The sequence below is a fragment of the Lissotriton vulgaris genome, chromosome 3_1 (assembly GCF_964263255.1).
Source record: "Lissotriton vulgaris chromosome 3_1, aLisVul1.2, whole genome shotgun sequence".
NCBI classification, from domain to species: Eukaryota; Metazoa; Chordata; class Amphibia; order Caudata; family Salamandridae; genus Lissotriton; species Lissotriton vulgaris.
The window spans coordinates 1,183,560,199-1,183,579,176 of NC_141689.1; positions in this window are offsets into that span (position 1 = coordinate 1,183,560,199).

Genomic DNA, 18,978 nt, shown 5'->3' on the forward strand with positions numbered 1-18,978 from the left:
AGTATTATTCAATATTGAAGGAGTGCAGTGTACATTCAAAGGAAAACATTCTGTTTTATGAGTATTTAGGAGTAACCAGAGACAATAGAATACTTACGAATAAACTCTAACACTGCAGGTAAAGATGTGGCTGGTTTACTTAGATATAACAAAACATCATCCCCATAAGCAGACTTTTTCAGAACTACATCAGCTAATACAATTCCTTCAATATCAACAGCTTCTCTCTCTTGCCAGTGTGCTTCTCCCCACCGCCAATGGCATAACCTTCTGTCCATTAATTGTTTTTGCATTTGTCACCCGAGTGGGACGGGTATGCTCAGACGTGAGTCCCGTGCTCTCCATGCCACTGGAATCAAGCTATCCTGGCTGATGACGGCTGATAGCCAGAAACCAGTCCTACGATGCTTGATTCCAGTCCAGGGAAGACATGGCTTAGCAGTTCAGGCTAGACTGTTTCCATGAGGCACAGGCCAAGACTGATTTGCATATGTCTGAACTGGGGTGGTGTGGGGAGCAAAATACCAATAGATTAAACCCAGATCTGTGACTGGGGGTGAATGTTTTGCCATTGTGCAACATTCCGTCCATCAATTGTTATTTTTGCATCACAAAACTTGAGGCAGCCCCCCTGCAAAGTGCACAGAGTCCCCCCCCCTCCCTGGCCCATCACCTATGACTTTTGCTAAGTATGCCCTGTGAAGCTCGGGGCCTCAGCCCACTATATGTATATTTTAAAGAAGTGTTAAAAAGAGGTATGCATCCAGCTGGGGTGTCTAGACAAACCAAAATAGCCAACAGAACAGAGTTCTGTGGCTATTCCATGGTAGACTATTGCTGACGTGAGCAACACTGAGATTATTTTACCCAAGTCATGCTCTATTACTTGAAGACAAATGGCCAGTCTACTGTTATTACTGTATTGAAGACAAATGACTCATTGCCGGCCCTATTGAATTTACTGATTAGTAAGGACTAAATAAGGCTGGTTTTATTAAAGTGCAAAAATGACAAACAGTTTAGAGTTTGACAACTGACTAGGAGGGGAACAACCCTCCGTTTCTAATGTATTGCTGTCCATGGATTAAAAAAAACGCAGCGCAGAACCTACCAAACAATTACTTTTAATACTAGCCACAGGCAAGAATTAGTCACAATAAAGCACTGTCCTCCAGCCATTGTCTTCTGAGAGAAATTTGCCACCCTGAGATCTACTCTATTACTGCTGGTGCCCTGGCATTCCAGCTGATACTTTGGTTTACGCTGTGAAGAACATCATCAGCAAGGAATCTGTTACAGAAATGTATGATCCCCTGCTAGCAGAATGCCCCAAAGCTATGCAAATCTCGGAGGGAAAATGTCATAGTTATTTGAGTATTCACTCTTCATTTTCCTGATGGTGGATGATTTCAATCTTTTTGTTGCTAAATGCTTTTTTTTATAAAAGAGACGCATAGCTGTTTATTGTTTATTTTTAGAAATTGGTCTTGTCACTGCAAAGCAGCCATATGGCTGCTTGCATTAATAAAATATTGGACTGCATTGTACTTGTTAACAGCCCATCGTTTGGTGGAGGGCAACCTTCGATGATTCATTGCTTACTTGGGCTAAAAAGGGCTACAATGATTTATGCATATTGAATATGGGTTACCATCTCTCCTCACACAAATTTAGAAGCCCTCAGCTTCGTTGCCGAAGTTCATTCTTCTTCCCACAGTGTATGAGCATCCCTCTAATTCTCCAATATTACAATCCGGGGTTATGACCACTTCCTCTTCTTTCTGTCTGCTTCAAAACAGGCAAGGTCGGGGAGCATGGAATGTCTTGCTGTTGTGTCAGTGCCCATGATCCTCAGGAACATCACCCCCCAGTGGCCCACCTTCTGGCAGCTCAAGCTCTGAGAATCAAAGTAACTGAGTATCCGATTGGCCAGCAGGGGATGGGTTATATGGTAGGAACAGCTGGGAGCGGGCCCTGGAAAAACAAAAGGCAAGCATCCAACAGACCATGTGCTCGAATGCAATGTTAAAGAAAGTAATATTTCAAAATGAGACAACAACGAGCACATTATCAGATTAGTACATTCATATTATGTCATATGATAATGGTCTCCAGAGGCCCAAGAAAACATAATAGGAAATGGCACATTAGTGGCGTGGACCTTCACTCCCTGAATGAAGCTATATATTATAGCACATATTTATAGTGAATGAACAGACACACAAATGATCAAAGGTTGCTTGTGGAAGCATCTTGCCTCATAACAATTATGCTTCAAAATCAAACGTCACCGGAACCGTTAAGTCTAACAGCCTAATTCATGAAACCTAAATCGGCTCGCAAAGGGCCAGATTCTGAGAATCTGGCCCTTTGCGAGTGCGATTTTTGCATTTGGGATTCAACATCCCAAATGCAAAAATCGCTATTTGGTAATTCGCATATTTGCGAGGAATTACATTTAAGGAATCTCTATTTGAGATTCCTTAAATGTAATTCATCATCCATTTTCCAATTGCGAAATCGCAATTTCGGCCCGCAATTTACCGCGAGGTCAAACCTCGTGGTAAATTGCGAAAACTCAGAAAAATGCATTTAAATGCATTTTTCTGAGTTGCATGTTACACACACACATGTCCTTTGGACATGTGTGTGTGCAACACCTGTGTTAATTTCCATTGCAGGGGTGCTACAGGGTGTCCTTTGGACACCCCTGGCACCCTTGTACTCGCAATCTCATTTGCGATTAGCTAATTGCTAATCGCAAATGAGGAATGACTCCCCATGCATTCCTATGGGCCTTTTGGCCCATAGGAATGCATGGGGATTTATTCCTCATTTGCGATTAGCAATTAGCTAATCGCAAATAAGGAATCAGTGGGAATCGCAATTAATATTGCGATTCCTACATGAATACCGTTTTGCGAGTCTCAAATAGCGATTCCTTATGATTCGCTATTTGAGCCTCGCAAAACGGCCCGTTCATGAATCAGGCTGTTAAGTACCACTGAATATGCTTTTACATATAGACATGAATTTATTGCCTGACTGTATCACTCCTAAATGTGGCTTCTCCTGAACCCCTGTTGCATTCCAGAATTAAATACCACACACATGGAAAGAGAGCACTTCTTCAGGAAACAAGGAGGCATATTATCAAGGGGGTTTATCTCCGCTTTTTTGGCTTTAAAAGCCAAGAAAACGGAGATAAAATTATCTCCCTATTACCTAGCTGTCGCTAACACCAGTTAGCGACAGCTAGTAGGAGTTAGCGACCATCTTGGGCCCCACTTTGCATGTCAGTGATATGTATCACTAATGACATGCAAAGTGGGCATGCCAAGATGTTAGCGACTGGAAACAGTTGCTAACATCGCTACCTCCTATTACCAACTTTTGGAGATATTCGCGCTAAGTGCGAATATCTCCAAAAGCTAACACCTGCCCCTAAGCAGTTCTTAGCCATGTTATCCAATGGTAGGTGGATAACATGGCTAAGAGCATTAGCTCGGTAATGCATGAATATCGCTGACTTTTCAGCGATATTCATGCATTACGGCCGATTTTTATCGCTTAGGAGATATTTTAATTTCATAAATCTTTATTTCGGTAATTTATCACCATAAAAGATATTAAAGAAGCATTTCATAAAACTCTTAAGACATTAAAAGATTAAAAGATTGCAAGGTCCATCGGAGTCCATAAGAATATTTCATTAGTACAGGGTAACGCATTTTTACTACAGTAAAGTGAACGGCCTTAAGGCACTGTCTTCTCAGGGATCACATTGCACCTAGGTATTTAGCCACTGCAAAAACAATGTGGTCCGACAAATCTGTTTTCAGCACTCTGAACGCGGCCAGGCACTCTGCGAACCCCAAATTCCTGCATTCAGGGACAATCCATTTCTTACGGGTCACATTATAAGCCGGGCAGAAAAAAACTTATGTGCAGCTCAGATTCGTTGGCCACTCTGCAAGCCGGACATAAGCTGACTGTTGGTTCGCTCCACTTACTAGTAAGTGCTCGTAGTGGAAGAGTCCCGTGCCTCCATTGCAAATAGAGTTTCCTGAGTAAGGCAGGATATAATTTATCCAAGGCTGGTTCAAAGCTGTAGGTGTCCTTGTGCGTAAAAATGACTCTGTGAGTGTCCCAAGGTTTTGTCGACGACAGAGTGCCGCTAATTTACTGTCGTAGAAAACCTTTGCCAGTCTCTTTTTGGGAATTAATGGGCAAGTCGATAAAGGGTCAGACCAAAGAGTCGAGAGGCCTAGACCCTCCAACTCAGTTTTAATAAATTTAAGCCATTTAATTTTCCCTACGTTAGGCATAGCAAGCACCTCCTGGAGCCCCTGCCTGTAGCTAATCAATTCTGGAACTGCCCACAACCTACGCCAATAAGCCAAAAGGAACGCAATGCCAGTTCTTCATCAAGGGGTCGCATCCCCAGATCTAGCCTTAGTGGAACAAGAGGCGTACTGGGGGGAAGTGCTACCTCCCTCCGAATGAACTTGTTCTCCTCTTTCACCAGGTCTGGAGAAACTGCGTGACCCCAGAGCTCACAACCATACATGGCAGCCCCCCTTGCCTGTGCCCTATAGATCTGGAGAGGTGGACCAACAGGTTGGATGGATGACCTATTTTTTCCCACGAGCTTCATAATCCCACCCGAGTACTGAACCAATTTGAGGAGTGCTTTCTCTTGATGTGTGCACCAGGACATTTTCTCATTTAACATGACTCCAAGGTACTCAAAGGTTCTCACCCTTTTGAGTCTGCTTTGCCCGATGTTGGGACTAGAGCGGAGTTTTGGTGGGGGATTAAAGACCATAAATTTAGTCTTTAGGGTGTTAATTTCTAAACCATGTTCCCCACAAAAATCCACAAAGCCGTCAAGAACGCGCTGGATACCCATCGTAGACTTTGAAAGCAGCAGGGTGTCGTCGGCGAACATAATCGCCGGCACCCTGCTGCCTGCCAGCTTAGGAGCGTCGGAGTTAACGACCCCATTCAGGTGGGAGATAACCCCTTTGACGTAGAGGCAGAACAGGGTCGGTGCAAGCACACAACCCTGCCTTACCCCCCTGTCAACGGGGAATCTATTCAACAGTGCCCCCTCCTTGCCACACCTCACCTGTGCAAAGTTGGCAGTATGGAGACGAATAATCTCTGAAAGTCTGACCCTGTGCCTCATGGGAACAGTCCAGCCCGAACTGCCAAGCCATGTCTTCCCTGGACCGGAAACAAGCTTCCGAGGACCGTTCCCATGAGGCACAGGGTCAGACTGATTTGCATATAGCCATGTCTGAACTGGGGTGGCAGAGTGGGCTAAAGAACAGTGATGGATTAAACCCAGATCTTTTGACTGGGTGTGAGTGTTTGATTGATTCAGATGCTCCGTCCATCACCACCCCCTTTTGTACCGCAGGGATCGCTGAGCAGCAGCAGACCAAACAAAAGGTACCCCCTTCCGTAACAATGCCGTCATGGGTTTAATGACATCCGAGAAATGGGATATAAAACACTGATAGAAATTGGCAAATCCCAACAGGACTTGTACCTCTCCCACACTAGCAGGCACTGGCCAGGTAGTAATAGCCTGCGTCTTTTTTGGGATCCATCCTTATACCATCAGCAGAAATGATAAACCCCAAAAACTCCACACAAGAGACCCCTAAATGGCATTTTTCCAGTTTCACATACTAACTATGCTCCCACAATTTTTGCAACACCAGTATGACATGAGCATCATGCCCCCCAGCAGTCGTAGAGAAAATCAAGATGCCATCTATGTAAACGACAACACTCACATCCAGATACTCTCTCAACACCTCGTTCATAAAAAACTGGAAATTCGCAGGGGCGTTTCAGAGCCTGAACGGCATGACACAGTACTCAAACAAACCAAACTTCGCTCGAAAAGCAGTTTTCCATTTGTCTCCAGACTGGAGACAAATGAGATGGAATGCACTCGGCAAATCGAGTTTGGTGAATACTGTGGCATGCCGAACCTGATCCAACAGCACCAAAATCAAAGGCAACGGATATTTGTTTTTAATGGTCACCTTATGTAGTGCCCAATAGTCCACAAAGGTGTGAAGAGCCTCCTCCTTCTTTGGTGTAAAAAAAAATAGAAGAAGAGACCAGTGAATAGGATGACCTAATAATGCCAACATCTCATCCAAATATGCCTTCAAATGCTGTTCTTCGGGTTCATACAATGCATAAACCCTACTACAGGGCAGAGGAGCCCAAGGGACCAAATCTATTTGGCTATTGAAATCTTGATGAGGAGGTATTATTCTTGCTTTGACCTCATCAAACACCTCAAAAGCAAGTGGAAAGCTACCCCCTTCCGTACCAATGCCGTCACTACTCGTTGTAGAAACCAACCGTGAAACCCAATTTGTTGCCTCACAATAGCACTGCCGCAAGCAATGTTCAGAATCCAAAGTAACAGTACGCCGTGCCAGTCAATCCTAGGGTTGTGGGTTTGTCGCCATGGCACTCTAAGTATCACCCCAAAAGCAGGAGCATTAATTAAATTAAAACAAACAGACTCTGAGTGCCCATTCTCACAAAGTAAAAAAAGAGGTTCAGTTTATTTGACAATTAAACCAGATTTTAAATCAGTACTATAAATTGGCCCTCACCGGTTCTGGTTGTTTCTTACACACTCACGGCACCTCCAACCGGGCTGCCAACTGAATGTCCATAATATTACGGGTAGCACCAGAATCTAACAAAACAGAAATAGTAGACATTCTACTATTGGTTATCACTAAGGTTGCTATTATGGTGAAATGCTGAGGCACCCTCTGAACAGACCCGCTATATCATAGGGGTTTACCGAACTACAATCATCTCCCACACAGGATACGACTTCTAGTTTCACCAAACCCACAGCTTTCTTAGGCCCCATACTAGAGGATTTTACTTTACAGTCACGTGCATAATGGCCGCTCTTTGCACAATACAAACACAAATTAAGTGTCCGTCTCCTTTCCTTCTCTTCTCTAGATGAAGGTCCCTGAACCCCCCTGATCTGCATTGGTTCTGGCAAGGGATGAGACTCCTTTTCTTCCTTCTGATCCCCCCGAATCCCAGAAGAAAAAGATGTGGGAAAACGTCTTCCATCACCCTTCCGTTCAGACAACCGATGATTTAATTTCACGACCAGATCGATAAAGTCTGAGCAGTCCACAGGGGGACACACCACCTGGGATACCACATCCTTAAGCTCATCACAGAGACTCCGATAAAACAAGGATGTTCTTTTTTCCATAGGCCAATGTGTCTCTGCAACAAAATGATTAATGGTGGTAACATACTCCAACAATTCCCGTTTGCTCTGTCACAACTTCAGTAACTCAGTATCACTGGCCTGCATAAATATATGTTTAGCAAACAACCGTCACATCTGCTCTTTAAAGGCTGGGAAATCATATAATAAAGGGTCGTTATTGTCCACCAAAAGGTTCCGACCACTGAGGATTAGTACCCTTCAAGTAGGAAATAACAAAAGCCACTATTGCCAAATTGTCCGGGAACGCCAGAGGTCAACACATGAAATGCAGATGGCATCAATTAATGAATATTCCAAATGTATTGCAATCTCCAGAAAAACACTCAGGAACCGCCAATGGTACTTGTACAGGAGTCTCAACCGTAATTGCAACCGGTGTCCCTGAACTGCCAGCGGAGCTGACAGTCCTATCAAACTGAAAGGTGGCTGGCTGTACAACAGGACTAGTGGTTTTAGGTATAGCTCCTAATCTCTTTCCCCATGGGTTCTCACAAGCATTGTAATTGGACTCCTGACTCAACCCCAGGTTTTCTTGCCTTAAAGTCCTCACTTCTGACTGAAGCACCGAAAGTGCAGTCATCAATTCCTGCACAAAAAGTTCTCCACCCCTCTCCTCTAGGGACATAGGACTAGCCCCTTCGGGATTCATATTCGTTCGGGCAGTGTATTTGTTCCTGGGCTTGGTTATCTGCCCCAACCCCCCACTTCAATCTCAGTCAGCAGACACTGCAGGAGCGAAGCGCAACCCAATACTCTACCCAGGCATCCAACTCTCCTGCCCTTGATAAATCACAGACAGGAGAGAAAAGATACTCTGGGAGAAGGTTGGAGAAAAGGGGAAAACTAAGACCCACAGCAAAGGATCTCCAATCTAATCTCCTTAACCTGGAGGGGGCGATGTTCCCAATAACTACTGCAGCAAAGAGAGTAAAAGAAACACAAAGAAAGGATTAATACAGACGAAAACAGAACATGTCCCCTCCCATCCACACACTTGGCTTACCCCCACAAGGTCAAGATGTCCTCATAGGCGTATTGTTACTCCATAAGGTCCATAGGCAGAAAGTGCAATATTCAAAAAAGGAACATAACTATTCCTACTCCAACTTCTCAGAAAAAACCCAAACGTAGGGAAAAAACCTGATTCAGGAAAAAAGGCATAGGATCCTTACCTATAAAAGGCAAACACAAAAAATGCAAAGAAAATGAGAAAGGGCAAAGGTCAGCAAGTGATGGATAGCCTCCGGGAACCTAATGTCACTGATCGTGATCATTACCCGGCAAGCTAGGCACTGAACAAGTGTCCAGAATTGGGAAGGCTCCAAAGACGTCCTCAAAGGTTCAAAAAGGGAAGTCAATCCAAATCCAGTCTCGAAGAAGCAATTCCAAACGCGCTTGAAATACCCACGGTGAAATGTCAGCGCTACCAACACAGCTGACGGCACAGTCCTACCGGGGACCAAAGACCAGAACCAAAACTAAGCACAGAAGCACTGATGCACTTGGCTTAAATGCAGAACAAGCCGCCGGGAATGTGCCACCGGCCCGCCCCCACCCCGTAGGGCCGCTCAACAGATAGCATAGAAAGAGGACAGGGAAAGAGAAATCACAAAGGCGTATCTACGCTACAGCCTCCGAGTCATGACAGTACCACGCCTGGGCGGTAAATTCCGTTCCGCTCACGGAATTTGTAGAATTTGGGTAATTTCGCGTTCCGCGGAGAATACGAAATTGCCCAAAATGCTGTGTTCTGCGGCTTTGCAGAATTTTTGCTGGTTCGCGTTCTCAAAATGCGTGCTCGCAAGATATTTCCCCCCGAGAACGGAAACAGCGATTGCGAACAGTAAAAAAGCACCGCGAACAAACATTTATGCGTGTTCGCGGAATTTCTGCTTGTTTGTGGAGATTTTTTACTGTTTTGCGGAGATTTGCGTAACGCAATTACGCAAATTCCACCCACCCCTGGACAGTACCCTCCCACTGAGTGCTTACTCTCATTGGAATATCAATTCCTGGGTTCAGTTGATGCCTTCGGCCATCTTACAATGACACTGGACCTTAGAGGGGTTTCCTACACACCCACCATGAGCGGCCTCATACAAGATGGCATCTTTATGCTGCATCTATGCCTGCTCTTGTTCTTTAACAGAGGTGCGATATGGGCACAAATGCCACAGATCCTGACAGGTTGAGAGTAGACACCCAAATAGGATGTAAGTGTCAGGAGGTTAACATTATACTTGATCTTTTGAACGGGGAAACCAGGGCACAGGCAAACCCTCTGCTAAACCTGCAGATGGGAGAAAATGAAGACATGGCAGGTCCACGTCTGTTCTTCATCCAGAAGACTGTCACCAAAGAGACGAGTAATGACTCTAGTTTTCCAAAGCGATAAAATCTTGCTAAGACATCAGCACAGCTACAAGTTGTGGTTGATAGAGCAGTAGTTACTCCACTTACAACGCAGTAGTATAGAAGGGGTACACGTCTAATAATTCTGGGTCAGTAGTCCAACAGGACTATGTGAAACATTCGAGATTAATCTACAATGAACAGTTTTCGCAAATGATTTCACATATGCAAGAGATTGTTGGATTACCTACATCACAAACTCCTTCAAGAGAGGAAGGTGAGATGTTTGACAAAGATGACCTTTAATCCACTTCAGGATTACCATTACATCAATCTATTAAATGCAACATTAACAGGTAATGGAATGATCCCAGAAAAATTGACAATGCCCAAATTCATAGCAGAAATGTACACCACAGATGTGTTTGTCTGATAGCCAACCGGTGGTTGCAATCCTTCCCAGCCTCACACCGAGAATGTAGATGGGGTCATAGGATAAGACTTCCAGAGATTTAGTGGACCTTAAATTAGACACAATCTTTGAAGAGAGTGAATGCTCATCCTAATCTGTCCTTGAGGGCCAAAGTATGAGCTGCCTATGTGCAGAGATAGCTGAAACTAGGTTTGTCATCCTTTTGATAAAATGCAAGATGGACTGGCCTTCTCAGAAGTTCTGAGTTTTATGGTACAATAAGTAGATTTGTTGGCAGACATAGTGTTTGACTCTGTAAGGGAGGCACATTTATTTTGTAGTAGAAGCCAAGTGCAATTTCAGGGTTTGCAAGTGGTGTATTCAATCCAGTTAGAAACAGTAATTACTTCATATACCACTTTGAGGTAGCAAATGTGTTGGCAATGCGCTTGATGACATGATATAAAAAGCCTTTGAAAATTGGAACTTTGCGTTCTCTTTTCATTGCAAGTCTTTTTTGAATAAAGACTAAAACACTTCATCTAAGGAGTATGGTTCTTCTAAAGCAAGAGGTAATCCTTCTTCTTGATATTTGACCCATTAAGAAAAATTCTATGACAAAGAAGCCGAGTCGTGTTTTTTTCAAAGACTTTTTTGTTCTTCACAAAGCTTCCAGTGGTTTTTGTCTGGTTTTGAATCTCAAGCAGTTCGATGCATGAATACTAAACATGACCTTCAAGATTGAAATGTTGAAAAAAATATTTAATTGATGCAACCACAAGAATTAATGCTCTGCCTAGACTAGATTTACAGGACACCTTTATGCACATACACATTTGGACTTCTCACTAAAGATTTTTATGGTTTATCGTGTGCAGGCATCTGTTCAAATTTGCATTGCTTCCTTTCTGCCTAAAAATGGCTACCATTCAGGAAAGTCCATCACAACTAGTGAGGGAGTTTCAATGTGCTGGTTTATGGTCCACCCCATCTCAACATTTGGTTGAATCTTTCTTCTTATCATCTGACCAGACTCCACAGAGGGAAAGTGTATCATATTATAAAACTATGGAGTAAGCAAAGCATTTCTCGCTCAGAGGAGGATTCTTTCTCTGCAAAAATGTGTGTCTCTGTTCTGGGAAACAAGGAATACTCAGTCATACATTGTTTGAAAGTACAAGGCCATATGTATTTTTTTTCCTGGTACACAACAATGCACTCATTGCAGTCAGGTGACTATATAACTGTTGCTATCTGTGCTCTTTCTAGTCTGGTTTCTGGTTCACTGTGCAAGGTTAACTACTAAGTCACTAATGAGCTGAAGTTTATTGCCTTATAATATGCCCCTACATCAGGAAGTGAGATACTACCGTAATAACTTGATCCATACAGAATTTATATGGATATCCTTGGGTGCCTTCATTCCAGAGAAGCATCCTTAGTATTCTACCTAACCTATCAAAGTAGTTTCTGGTACCTCAACGGGGGTTTTCTGAAATATGTATAGACATTTGGGAAAGGTAATCGTTTTAAAAATAGAGGCTCTACCCATAATTGATAAGGGAAGTGTGTGACAGTTTTCTACACCATATTGAAAATGCTCCACAACCCTATTTGGATTCCACTCTAAGAATATATCTCTGTTGGCCATTACCTTGAACCCCAAATACCCGAAACCCTGTTGTGAGATGCAAAAGTCCTCCATCGGCACCTCTAGGCCTTCCCAATCCTCCATCTGGCAGAGGGGGCACTTAGCATTGCTAATACGATATCCTGAATATGCCTCAAAATTACTGAAAATCGACTGGACTGCTGGGATTTCCATCAGTGGATTGGCAAGATAAATCAAACACTGTCCACATTTGTCACCTCTGGGAACCTGATATATCTACTCGGCAATGCACACAACATATCACCAGTTCTAAGCATAATGCAAATAACATACCCCTGCCTCGTACCTCTCCCTAAAGTAAGCTAATCTGACAGAATCTCATTTACCCTCACTGTCACCGTAGGTGTCTTGTATTGCAGGGCCATGAATTTACACAAATTAGGCCCAAACCTAAATTGTCTCTTGGTTTTGTGTAGGTACCTCCAGTCAAAAAATCTGAAGGACTTTTCAATGTTCAACGGCAGTATGGCCCTGAGGTCAAATTCCCCTTTAATTTTATCAAGCCACACGTGGAGTCTATGATAAAGAAGAGTGCGCTCTGTGGCATAAATCCTTCTCAGTCTTCATGTATAAGGAAGGAAATTACCTTTGCTTCCCTTGCTGCCAGAATCTTGAGCAACAAGTTTTTTTGCTATTCAAGAGTGAAATGGGCCTGTAGGAGGCACAAAGATCTCAGAGTTTGTCTTGTTTTGTATAGCAACTAGATTGCATGGTGACGATCCGGCTGGGGCTCCCATTTGATCCTGGCTCCAGATTCCAAAGATGCAGCTTGATGAGTGGGCCAAATGCTTAAACAATTCAGGGGAGACTGCTGGCCCCCAGTTTTTTCCTGACTTCTTGTTTGTCAGGGCCTTTCCATTCTCCCTTTTGATAAAACTTCCTCAAATGCCTCCTGATCTAGCTCTTCCTCAAACGCCTCCTGACTTAAATTTGTAACTCCCCCAGAAAAGCTTCTATATCTTTCTCTGTGAGTCCTTTCCTAACTGTGTACAACTTTATGAGACTACTGCACAAATGCCTGTGATATATCTCTAGCTGCGTGGACCAGCTCTCCAGTTTCTGTCTGCACCTCAGATACCCATCTTACCACTTCTTCTCTCTGACCTAGCCATGCACACAGGCAGCTCACTTTGTCTCCTATTTTGTACAACTTCCTCTGTGTCAAGAGGTAATATTTTCAGGCTGAATTGTGAGTAAGGTTCTGGAATTGTTCCCTGATTGCTACTAACTGCTAGTATGTTTCTGAATTCCCCATTCATATCCAATCTTTTTCCAAGTCAAAAAGACCCTCTTCCAATGTAAGCACCTGCCTATCCTTGCTTTTCATCTTTAGAGCAACTAATGTTTGGGCCTTGTTCCTGGGCACTGTCTTTTATGCCTACCAGAAAGTGACAGGAGAGTCCAAGTACTTCTCAATATCCTCAAAGTACAACTTTGGAGTCAACCCGTAGGGTGCCAACAAGTTCTTTGACTTGTAGCGCCCGTATGTCTAGTCATCAGGTCCACATTGTATCTCTGTCACATACACCTATTATGGCGTGCAGTGGTGAGTGGTCCAAAATACCCTCGGTAGGTCCTCAGCTTCCTGTACCCATTTGATTTGATCTGCCAAGATAAACACAATGTGTTAGTGGGAGAGGGATCAAGAGATCTGTCACCCATGAAATAACCAAGTATTGTCTATCTGAGTGTTGTGCAAATCTCCACACGTCCACCAATCTTAACACATGTACCAAACGTGCCAAGCCCATGAGTGTTTACATTGGCAATGCATGGGGTAAGCTTCCGTCATGCTCCCAGTTCATCGCCCCAATAAAATCTTAACCCACAACATGCTAACCGGTCCCCAAATATACTAGTTTGGGAACCAATTTGCCAAGGATTTAACGTTGACACTTTGGGGGTGCATATACATTTACTATGAGGAGTTCCCTCCTATTCCACTGTATACAGTTATAAATACAACCCTCAGGATTTACAAACCTGGAAGGAAGAATGTATCTTTGTCAGGGCAGCTACCCCTTTTCATCCTATCATTATCCCTGCATTTGTCTAAATAGTGCATAGCAGCCTCTGTGGAGGTATTTGCAGTTGTTCCCCAACAGGAACGTGTCTTGCTGCTGCATGAAATCTGGAGAGGTTTATTGAATATATTGCACCACAACCCTTTCTTTTAATCTTACAACACACCAATTCATTTTCTATGGTAGGACCTTTAGGTATCATATAGTGAGTATGCAATATCGCAATTAGAAATAGTCTGAGGATTTTCTCAGTGACCGAGAGTTTAACAGGTTCTTATGTGTCCCTCCTGTTCACCCTGCCTTCAGTTTGTGCAGTTTTTTTAAAATGTACCTTATAACCCTATACCTCCCTACCAGAAAGTGGGTTAGGCGAAGAGTCTGTTTATGGCGGAGGGTGGCATGAGGGGTAGGGAAGCTTCATGGATGGTTATCAACGTATCACAAAGAGCAGGCATGGTGTCCCGGATGGTCATCGCCGTAGCGTGAAGATCCTTTTGTTGTCGCGGGGAGTCGGCCCGGAGCTTCAAATTGCTATTCCCCATGAGCGGCCGATGCTGTAGCGAGAAGGTTAGCGTTGACGAAACATCACTTGGGTGGGCTGTGCGGGTGACCAAGTTTTGGCACCAACTGGTCCATTCATGCTTGAAAGGGGCCAAAAAACTTCAATTCAGCTCCACTAAGGCCACACCAAGGGTCCAGGACCTGAGGGACAACACATGGGGGTCAGGGACTTGCTCCAGCTGGATCTGGGTACTGGTTCAGGTGGTTAGGAGCCTGTTATGTTCCTGTGTCACTGAACGGTAGGCCAGCAGACTAGCCTTTGGAGTCACTCTGGGAGTCCTTGGTTCAGGTGCAGGACCAATCCCCCTGACTCAGGCAGGAGTGCAGCAGGGCAGCAATCCAGCAAGATAGCAGTCTAGCAAGGAAATAGCCCAGCCTGACAGCAGTTCAGCATGGCAGCACAGCAGTCCTTACTCCTGCCAGGGCCGCCACAGGTCTAGAATAGTTGGTCTTTGGTGTCCAATAATCATAACAGGTGCCTCTTTTGAAGTGGGAGAAGCTTCCTGAGGTTTCCTATTGAAGTGCACAGGTTTCCAGCCTTCCCTGCCTTGCTTCCAGGTGAACTACAGGGCTATGAATCCCTTTGTGTGAACACATTACATTTCAACATATGCTGATTTATTCAGTGAAACATCATGAATAGTATGTACATTTGTATATCAGATACCCAAAAAGACTTGTGAAATGAGCCTATGTGAACTCATGTACATAGGCCAGACACTGCAGAAAGTGAAGGCGCATATTGTGCAGCACAGTAATAGGATACGGTGTGGCACGGTAGGCGCTCCCCTTGTTGAGCATTTCCAGGCCCTTAACCGCCTGCCTGCGAGCATTAGATGGGTGGTGCTTGAGAAAATTACACTGGGCATCAGGGTTGAGGACACTAATGCTGTCCTTAATACCAGAGAGGGCAAATAGATGTATTGCTTGAAGACTGTACAGGAGAGTTTGAATGAAGTGGATGCAACCAATGCCCAACTGTTTTGTCTCACTAGGGACTAACTGACCCTTCACCCTTGACATATGTGGCTTAGAAGTAGAGCATTAGAGGTGAGCACCATGCCAACATGATCTAGGCAGGGATCCACCTCGACTGCTCAGAAGAAGACAACCTATGCAGGTTTTGTAAATCAGGACAAGAAAAGATTACACATTTATTGTGTCTTTGCCCAGATTTGGAAAGTGAAAGAAAAACTACACTTAAGAGAATGCTTAATGAACGTGGTGTAAGGACATATAGGCAAGCCCTGATTGCATGTTTAAACTCTGAAGATTTATTAATGAATTCAGCATTTGTGAAATTCCTACGTGCTGTAGAAAAAAAGTTTAAGGCTTTTACTTGATTTATTAAGGGATTGAGCTAACATGTATAATATATAATCAAGTCTTTGCAAATATTCCTAAATGATTGATCGCTTTATAACTTAATCTGTATGATCTATAATCAAGTTTTTGGATATAAGTTGGAATGATGCATTGTTTTATAATTTTAAAATGTGTTGATATTTTAGTTATTTTTGTAAGATTTTAATTAATCAAACAAATAAAATAAACTTGAAACTTGCTCCGTGTTTTTACTTATGGTGGTCTCTACTGTGTGAAAAAGACCCCTGAGTCACCATGTTATTGAAATACGTGTGCATTGAGTGATATATTACATCTATGCACCTTGTCCAAGAAAGCACTAGGGAATACAGTTATGATCACACTGTGAATGTATATTTTCCCTCACACGAGATTGAGTTCACCTGCATCTAGGAAGTTTAACTTGTGTTCTTGAATGTAATTCCATACAGTCATGTAATTTACAAACAAATGAACCATTGACAACTGTGCCCCTCCTGTTAACCGTTGTGTGATCATCTGAACACCATGACCATCAAAATACTGGGACATGTCACGGTTTCACTGGTTAAATGCTCCGATAAATTATCCCATGCTGTATTAATCACAATTTGGTTACTCAATATTACGATGTTTATTCTGTTAGGCCACTCGTTCAATAGGTTTTTCCTCACAGATGTACCTTAACTTTTATGATTTCCTGCAAATGGTTTCTTGTTCTGCTATGAAGGACATGAAACACTAGCTACAGTATGTCGGACCATGCAAGAATCAGTCTGTCCTTCGAATTCCAGACTAATTTAATGAATTATTGTCCCCTAGGCACAATTGTGTTTAAATTAATTTACTATGTATTTCTCATTTCTCTGTTCCATATGGAATAGGAAATTCCAACAATATGATGGTTTCCCCGCTAATTTCAGGATAATTAGTTTCCGTTTTTTTGAGTAAGTATATATTTCTTTCGCAACATCATGCCTGCTGATAACTACAATCAGTGGTCTAAGTGGGAGGGATCGGCAGGGCACAGCCCCTACATCTTTAATACAGTCCGTTCTCCTACTTTTTTATTTTAGATATGCGTCCCAGGACGGACGAAGTAGCCCAGCCATTCGTGGCTGCGAAAGGAGGGTGGGGGGGGGACAGAAGGAAAAGGGCTGTTGTTTCCTTCTTGCCCAGAGAAGTCAAGGACAGTGTTGACTTCTCCTGCTCCACCGCTAGCAGCCCCCCCCCCTCTCTTTCTCTTATTCTCTACCTTTTCATGGTGCTCCAGGTCACTTGCTGAAAACCTGACTTTTCTTTCCTCTGCTTTCCTTCATCGTTCCCCTGCGAAATGAATCCAAAAAAAGAGAAAACACTTTTGCTGCAAATGTCTTTTTCTGACATTTTTCTATGCAGCCTGGGGAGGAGAAAACAAAAGGTTTAAAAATGTGAACAATAAATACATAACTAAATAAAGCAGGATAGAGAGGTCGCAAATAGGCCTGATTGATATTATTCACCCCCAAACACATTGGCGGCACTTGACAGCGTTTGCCAATAAGCACTACTTTTCTTTTCTCATCTTTCTTTGAACATCATTTTTTCCCAAGTGGGGAAGTGCACCATTCATGGAGGTACTGCAATACCTGCTTGATGAGTGGATTGGAAAATGTTTAATGTGATCCTTATCAGTTGTTTTCCCTTTTTTAGTTCATAAAATGTATACCACAGCTCTGTGTTCAGGGATGTGGTCTTTTTAAACAAAACTGCCTATGTTTTGTAAGGATATAAGCAATGGACTCTGGAATAGGTCCCTTCCGAGCCCTGTAGTCATGTGCTTAACTTTTCAGGCATAAACACCCGTTGATTTCTGAATAATGAGTGTAAAGTGTTAGGTTGTATTCCCCATGAGTGTTTGCTTTTTCCAGAATGTTGTTACTTTTTTCAGTCTAATATATAATTTGAATTGAATCTCATCTAGATGTTAAAAGAGGGGCACAATTTGGTTGCAGCTGAAGGTAGTGAGATTTTCTCTAAGTGGGGCAGTATGGTAGTCTACAATACTAGATTTGTTTAGTGTAGTAAGTCAAGTGCCACGGCATTGGTGGCCGACCCTTACGGGTTCAGGAATTGGTAATCTGCAGGCATGCAGAACGTGCCAGCATCCAGCGCCTGCCTGCGATATGTGCACAAGGTGCACGACATTCCTCACATGCTATAAACACCTGCAATGCACCGAGCGCCGTGTTAGTGTCCGGAGGCACTTGTATGATACGGCGGGGTGAGTGACATGTTTTAGAAAATATTCCCAGGGTATAAGTGGTTTATGTCTATTTAACCTGGCTCGAACATAGAACATTGGCCTTAATAGCAGTTTTCCATCTCTGCCCTACAGGTTGGATTTACTCATCGACCTTGACAAGGCTATAAGGTATGTCCCAGTGTCTTTTTGTAAGGAGTAGTCTACTTATACTAGCCTACCCTATTACATGGGTTTTTTCCCGTTATGTCATTACAGAAATTACCGGTATAAATGAAATTCATAGGGCATGTTGGAACTTTGCTTACCACAGAGCTAGTGTGTTTTAGATTTTATAGACCTTCATGTTGCGTTTCACATTTATGCCATAACTATCTTTGCCCATGATGACCAGAACATTCGATGCTGGACAATGGGACTCTTTTAACCATTGATTACTACTAGAACCATTCATCGATTCAGTGAGTAGGAGGGGAAGTTTTTCCATGTTAGACACAACATTTTTGTTCCGCTTACTGATGCTTATACAGCGTTTTCCATTCACAGCGAGTCCCTTGTCTTTTTCACCTCTTTGACGTTGGAGCCTACGGGTCCGTTCTTTTTAGAAACGGCGGCCTGATTCTTCATTTATGTGGGTTCTGAACTACCCACTTCCCCAACTTGGGGAGTCTGTCACTCCCATATAATGCCTACAACAGATATGGCTTATTATACATTCATCCTTCCCATCACTTCATGTGGCTTGTCAAAGTGTATACAGAGCACCAATTAATCAATCTTTAAACATGAGCTGACTATTTTTTTCAGTTTCAGGCCCAGCTTGTGAGACAGCCATCTCATAGGTATATCTTCACCAATGTCCATGCTGGAGGACCTCTCTTCAGTAGTGTCTCTCACTGTTCCAGATCTGAGCATACCCGCCAAGGTTTTGATCTCTTTTGTGTGCCCCAGCGAGTGTGGCGCTATACATCTCCCATATTGTCTCCATGATCCCCGTTGCACTGCTCTCCAGGGTCCTGGGGCCCTGTTCTAGCATTCTGCAAGGGTCTTTCCTCTAACCATTCCCAT